The following is a 7,795-nucleotide window of genomic DNA, read 5'->3' as shown; positions in this document are numbered from 1 at the left end:
TAGTAAACCACACATTTCACACTGATTAGGAAAGATGAATAATTTTCTGCACTTCTAAATTTCATACTGGAAGTTTGCTCCAATATTGTGGGAAGTGTAATTCAATGATTATTAGAACTGCAATTAGAACCATTGGTTTGGTGCCAAATGAACATGTACTTCAATTCTTATCTAAAAACATGGCTTAAATACATTTATAATATATGAGTGAGATATATATGTATATGGTGTGTATATATATATATATATATATATATATATATATATACATGTGTGGGGGCAGCCCGGGTGGCTCAGCGGTTTAGCGCTGCCTTCAGCCCAGGGCGTGATCCTGGAGACCGGAGATCGAGTCCCACATCTGGCTCCCTACATGGAGCCTGCTTCTCCCTCTGCCTGTGTCTCTGCCTCTCTCTCACTCTCTGTGTCTCTCATGAATAAATAAATAAAATCTTTAAAATATATATATATATATATATATATATATATATTTATAGTATATGGTGATTTCTTTTTTACCTATATACCTTATATATACCTATATATATATACATATATATATATATATATATACACACACCTATATATATATAGCGTGTGTGTGTGTGTGTGTGTGTGTGTGTATATATATAGTATATGGTGATTTCTTTTTACCTAGGGCTCAAATTGACATGAGTAAATATAAATTAAATATTAAAAGCTGTCATCAGAAGGGAAATTTTCCACTAAAACACGTACATCAAAGAACAAGAAGGTAAAAAAAAAAAAAAAAGAACAAGAAGGTAATTAAATTTCTTGCCTTATATTTTTTTTGTTTAGCCATGACTGACTGTACTTTTACTGTTTTCAATGGTAACTTTAAAATTTTTATTTTCGGTTGTCAGCTGCTGCCGCCAAGCCCTAACGCGCGCCCCCTTGTGCCGCGGCCGCCTGCTGCCCTACATGCACTCTGGATTCCTTTTGGTTCTAAGTCCAAAATGGTAACTCTAAAAGATCAGCCAATTCAATGTCTTCCTAAGGAAGGCCACATCCCCCAGAATAAGATTACAGTTGTTGGGGTTGGTGCTGTTGGCATAGCTTGTGCCATCAGTATCTTAGTGAAGGACTTGGCAGATGAACTCACTCTTGTTGATATCATGGAAGACAAATTGAAGGGAAAGATGATGGATCTCCAACACGGCAGCCTTTACCTTAGAACACCAAAAATTGTCTCTGGCCAAGACTATAATGTGACTGCAAACTCCAAGCTGGTTATTCTCATGGCTGGGGCATGTAAGCAAGAGGGAGAAAGTCTTCTTAATTTGGTCCAGCATAATCTGAACATCTGTAAGTTCATCATTCCCAATATTGTTAAATACAGCCCAAACTGCAAGTTGGTTGTTTCCAATCCAGTGGATATCTTGATCTATGTGGCTTGGAAGATAAGTGGTTTAACCCTGTTATTGGAAGTGGTTGCAATCTGGATTCAGCCTGGTTCTGTTACCTAATGGGGGAAAGGCTAGGAGTTCACCCATTAAGCTGTCATGGGTGGGTCCTTGGAGAGCATGGAGACTCCCGTGTGCCTGTATGGAGTGGAGTAAATGTTGCTGGTGTCTCCGAAGAATCTGCACCCTGACTTAGGCACTGATGCGGGTAAGGAACAGTGGAAAAAGGTTTACAAAGAGGTGGTTGACAGTGCCTTTGAGGTGATCAAACTGAAAGGCTACACTTCCTGGGCCATTGGACTGTCTGTGGCAGATTTGGCAAAAAGTATAATGAAGAATCTTAGGCCGATGCATCCAATTTCCACCATGATTAAAGGTGTCGAGGGAATAAAAGATGATGTCTTTCTTAGTGTTCCCTGCATCTTGGGAAATAATGGAATCTCCGATGTTGTGAAGGTGACTCTGACTCCTGAGGAAGAGGCCTGTTTGAAGAAGAGTGCAGATACATTTTGGGGGATCCAAAAGGAGCTACAGTTTTAAAATTTTTCTAATGTGTCACATCACTGTCTATACAACAAGATTTTAGTTGGAAGTTGTGTATATTGTCCTTATTATCTGACCTGTTATTCAAGTAGTAATATTAAAATGGGCTAAGAAAAACATCAGTTTCCCAAAGTTACAAATGGGAATGGTTCACAAGACCCTGCAGCTATATCCTGATGCTGGATGATATCTGTCTTGTGGAGTCCTAAATTAGTTAACGTAACATGGTTCTACCATTTCAGAGGCACCACTGCCAATGTCATTTATGCTGCAGTTACTCTTCAAATAAGATGTGTATTTACTGTTTTCTATAACTTCTATTCCTTCACCCAACACCCAACATGCCTAGTCCATCTTTTTTTCTTCACTGGGATCCAATGTACAAATTCAATATTGCATGTATTGTACATAACTCTTCTAAAGGATCTTATTTTGTGTACTATATAAGTCAGAATATAGTATATATTGCCATATAATGTAAAAAGACAATGCAACCAACTATCTGTCATACCAAGTAAAATACCAAATAAATTTTGAACAGTGAAAAAAATTATTTTCAAAGCTATAAATTCATTTGATGAATAACTCTGTGATGATTTCATTTTGATTTCATGGTAAATAGTTCAGTGTACAATGAATTTCTTAGCTATTGATGTGCAAGTTTTGCCACTGGAAATATTCATTCAAAGGGAAATTAGCATAAGAGTTTAGAATTTTCATTTAATGAATCACATATTGATTTAACAAAGCTCTTTAGCAACAACTGGCTTTCCTCTTTCAAAGTTGCATAGCAAATAGTTATAATAACTTCAATACACATCATTTTGATCATAATATAGTAATACAATACTTAAAACTTTTTTGGCTATGCATAGATGCAATTTAAAGTATGTATCAATGTATATAATTTGAATTATATACATATATATAATTTGAATATGTAGTAGATGAAATTTGTAGGTTTATTGGGCTGTAAATTCACCTAATAATATACTTTCCTGGAATTCACATCTTCTATTCTGTCTCCTATTTTGATGGAGATATGGAAGAATTTATTGTTTTGTAAAGGACACCAAATTAGGTTTTATTCCCAGGGAAGAGAAATAAAAGATCTGAAAGTATTAAAACATGCATCCAAGATATATGCATATGGGAGGTGAGAGAAAGTTGTGGAGGACATATATGTTCTTAGATAATATTCACAAAGCTGTTTGTCAAACCGAAGGGTTAGAAAGAAGAGCACTGAATTACTGGGAAATGTTGACTCCTATAACAGAATAACAAAATGATGTAGTGAGGTACAGATAAATCAGTCTGGCTGTTCTGAAACTATTTTTGGAAACATTAAAGGCTCTGGAAAGGCATAATTCCAGGCAGGCTGATGCACGATGTAGAACCTTAAACTCACTCAAAGAACCCTGACCTGAATGTAGAAGCATTTTCTTGGGCTTTCTATTTGAAATGTGTCTTTCCTCTTATGAAAACAACCACCGAGGCAGACGTCAAAAAAATAAAAATAGTACCTAGAATCTAAGGTGACCTATAGAAAATGTTTGGGAGCTTTTCTCTGTTTATTGGGTCAGATTATTGGAAAGCATGATATAAAATAATGACTTTCCATTCTAAAAATAGTCTAGACGTTGTTCAAATCATTATGCTCCAGATTGAGAAACAGATGCCTGAAATGAGTGTAGTAATCCATTTCAGATGGTCTTACACCTATTACTGGGCTGGAAACTGTATGTCTGTGGAGAGAAAAGGGTAATATTATACCTGATGAACCCGAACCATAGACCCCGGCTTTGGGTGTTTACATCCTTTTTGCATCCCTTTGTTACAGAATTTGAGTTAACCAATATATAACCCATGTAGGCAAATAGGAATGAGGAAGCTGCTCAAGGATTCTCCTCATGCAGGACTGAAGAGCAGCCTGGTTTCTTTCTTTTTTTTTTTTTTTTTTCTTTTTTTTTTTTATGAGCAGCCTGGTTTCAAAGAAAAAAGCATTTAATAGGACAGTAAAGTGGTCTGTCTTTTAAAAAATCTATAGTGAGCTGTATATTCTGCCTCAGTGGAGACAATGAAGAATATATTCTGCAATATAAGGAATAAGAAAGGAGACATCTCTGACAGTCCTACAGAGAGAAAAAGACTAATGAGAAAATGTTATAAACAACTTAATGAAAATACACTTGACAACATAGATGAAATGGAGAAATTCCTCAAAAGACATAAGCTACCGAGGCTCACTCAAAATGAGACTCTCTATGGTTATTAAGTGAAGGATCCCTGGGTGGTGCAGTGGTTTAGCGCCTGCCTTTGGCCCAGGGCGCGATCCTGGAGACCCTGGATCGAATCCCACTTTGGGCTCCCGCTGCATGGAGCCTGCTTCTCCCTCTGACTGTGTCTCTGCCTCTCTCTCTCTCACTGTGTGCCTATCATAACTAAAAAATAAAAAAAATTAAAAGTTGTTACATGAATTGAATTTGCAGTTAAATATATTCCATCAAAAAATTTTAGACCTGGATGGCTTCACTTGCAGATTCTGCCAGATATTGGAGACAGAAATGATCCCAGTTTTACATAAATTCTTCCAGATAACTGAAGAAATTTCTGAACCCATTCTTTGAGGCTAGCAATGTCCTGGTGGAAAACCAGAAAAAAAGACAAGACAGGAAAATAATTTATGAGCACTGATGCAAAAATTTTCAACCCAATTTTAGTAAAATATATACAAAAATTCATCATGACTAAACGGAGTTTATCTTAGAAATGTAAGGTGGTTTAAAATTTAAAAATTAAGCAATGTGGAAAGCCTTCAGCTCAGGGCATGATCCCAGGGTCCAGGATGGAGTCCCCCATCAGGCTCCCTGCATGGAGCCTGCTTCCCCCTCTGCCTGTGTCTCTGCCTCTCTCTCTCTCTCTCTCTCTCTCTATCTCTCATAAATTAAATAAATAAATAAATAAATAAATAAATAAATAAATAAATAAATAAAATATTTAAAAAAATAAAAATTAAGCAATGTAATTCACCATATTAATGAGACTAGAATTTTACAAAATCAGTCTTCATTGATTACAAAGCTCTCCACAAACTAGGAATAGAAAGGAACAGGAACTGGTAATGGGCATGTACAACAAACCTAAGATTACCATCATACTTTGTAACAAAAGTTGAGTAACTTTCCCCTAAGGTTGTTTTTTTTAAGATTTTATTTAAGCATTTGAGAGAGAAAGGGAGAGTGCACATAAGCAGGGGGTGGGGAGCAGCAGGGGCAGAGGGAGAAGGAGAAGAAGACACCCTGCTGAGCAGGAAGCCCAACAAGTCTAGTTGGGGCTCATGTAGGGCTCAATCCTAGGACCCAGGATCAAGACCTAAGCTGAAGGCAGATGCTTAGCTGACTGAGCCACCCAAGAGCCCTTCCTCTGAGGTTTTCAAGGAGATGAGAATGTCTCCTCTCACATTGTTATTCTGTATATAAAAATCTCTTTTCCAGTGGCTTCTTTAAAAATATATACTTTACGCTGATTATAAGACATGTAATTTCTTATAGCTTGCTATAGTTTTCATGCTTTTTGTGCTTGGGGTTTATTGAGCTCCCTGGTTCAAGGGATTTATATTTTTCATCAAATTTGGAGAATATTCAGCCATTATTTCTTCAAATATTCTTTTATGTTTCCTACTCTGATTCAAGAATTAAATTATATATTTATATGGCTGGCTGAAGTTATCCCATACCTCATTTATGATCAGAATTTTTTTAGTCTTTCTTTTTTTCTGTGTATTTCTGTGGTTAGTTTCTTTCTTTCTTTTTAATATTTTTATTTATTTTAGAGAGAGAGAGAGCATGAGCTGGAGGAGGGGCAGAGAGAGAGGGGAAGCAAACTCCCTATTGGTCATGGAGCCTAATACAATGTGGGGCTCAAATCCACAACCCCAAGATTGGTCATGGGCTGATGCTTAGGTCATGAGTTGGATGCTTAACCCACTGAGCCACCCAGGCACCCCTCATGTGGTTAGTTTCTATTTCTATATTTCAAGTTCAAAGATTTCCTTCAATAATGTCTAATATGATATTAATTCCTTGTTTTTAGATTTTTATTTTTTGTCTCAGACACTGTTAGTTTCACCTCCAGAAGTTTAATTTGGGTCTTTTTTTTAAAATGTCAATAACAACACTTAAATTTTTTTTTAAGTTTTCCTCCCCCATTTTTGCAGGGCACATTCTAGATCTGCTGTACAATATGGTATTTTAATAATATGATATTGTACATTTAAAATATATTAAGAAAGATTTCATTTAAGTGTTCTTACAAAGTTGAAAAGAGGAAAAAGAAAGAAAGAAAGAGGGGTACCTGGGTGGCTTAGGGGTTGAGCCTCTGCCTTCAAGTCATGATTTCAGGGTCCTGGGATCAAGTCCCATATCAGGACCCTGTTCTGCTTCTGCCTATGTCTCTGCCTCTCTCTCTGTGTCTCTCATGAATAAATAAATAAAATGAAAGAAAGAAAGAAAGAAAGAAAGAAAGAAAGAAAGAAAGAAAGAAAAAAAGAAAAAGAAAGAAAAAAAAAAGAAAAAAGAAAAGAAAAAACACTAAGAATTTTGGGGGGTGATGGATATGGTAGTACTTTGATTGTGGTGATGGTATCATGTATGCATATGTCCAAAGTCATCAAAATATATACATTAAACATGTACAGTTTTTGTACACCCTCAACATTTTAAAAGTAAAAATTGAATACAAAAAAATATATTTGACCTTTGTTGTGTGACACACCCTCATTATTTGGAAGCAGTTTTGTCCTTTAAAAACTTATTAAGCGGGCGTCCCCGGGTGGCTCAGCGGTTTGGCGTCTGCCTTTGGCCTTGGTCGCGATCTTGGGGTCCTGGGATTGAGTCCCATGTCAGGCTCCCAGCATGGAGCCCGCTTCTCCCTCTGCCTGTGTCTCTGCCTCTCTCTCTCTCTCTCTCTCTCATTAATAAATAAATAAAATCTTAAAAAAATAAAAAACTTATTAAGCTTTATTAGGCAGGGCGTTACTTTGACCTACATCAAAATATTGTCCTTCCTAGTACTAGTAACCCAAAGCCCCATGTTTTACTAATATCTGTACTTTGGGTGATGAGAACACACTGTACCTTTATTACTTATTTTTTCACCATATTTTACTCTGCCACACCCACACTTATATTTTTCCTTCTCTTTAACTGTTTTTCTAATGCTTCTTTTCTCTCTCACTTTACAGTTTGGGCATTGGCTATCTGCATCATAAAGAATCCTTCTAACCTAGACAAGTGAACATCTTTTTCATATTTCACTTTTCACCTTTTTGATGATATCTGACTTGATCCCATACTTTAAAGTCTGATTTGATCCCATATTACACTCTACCATTCTCTCTCAACTTTCTCTGTTTCTCTTAACTCTGTTTCACTTCCTCTTTTATTTCATATCATTTATACCATAAAATAAAATTTAGTTACTAACCATATTTATTATCTATTTCAATTTATTGCCTACCATTAAAATGTAAGCCACAGGTAGGCAAGGAACTTTCTCTTTTGTTCACTAATGTATCTTAGTACCAAGAACAATGTCATATGATAATTCTCAATAAATATGTATTGAAGTGAAAAATAAATAAGTAAATTTCCTGATAAGAAATTTCCACATGAAAAAAAAAGAAATTTCCATACTTATTTTAAAATTACTTTAAGGAATTGTTTCCTTTTGTCTTTGTAATACCATCCTTAGATCCAAGACAAGCTTTAGATTTCAAATCTGAATTTCAATGAAAAACAAGCCTCCACATTGGCCTCATTAACAGTAGAATT

General features: G+C 35.9%; 1 pseudogene; it reads left to right on the top strand.

Annotated features, from left to right (window-relative positions):
• Positions 1-956: 956 nt before the first annotated feature.
• LOC121477080 lies at positions 957-1,961 on the top strand (annotated as a pseudogene).
• The last annotated feature ends 5,834 nt before the right edge of the window (positions 1,962-7,795 follow it).

The sequence above is a fragment of the Vulpes lagopus genome, chromosome 16 (genome assembly GCF_018345385.1).
Source record: "Vulpes lagopus strain Blue_001 chromosome 16, ASM1834538v1, whole genome shotgun sequence".
NCBI classification, from domain to species: Eukaryota; Metazoa; Chordata; class Mammalia; order Carnivora; family Canidae; genus Vulpes; species Vulpes lagopus.
This window is presented reverse-complemented; position numbering and strand designations above follow the sequence as displayed.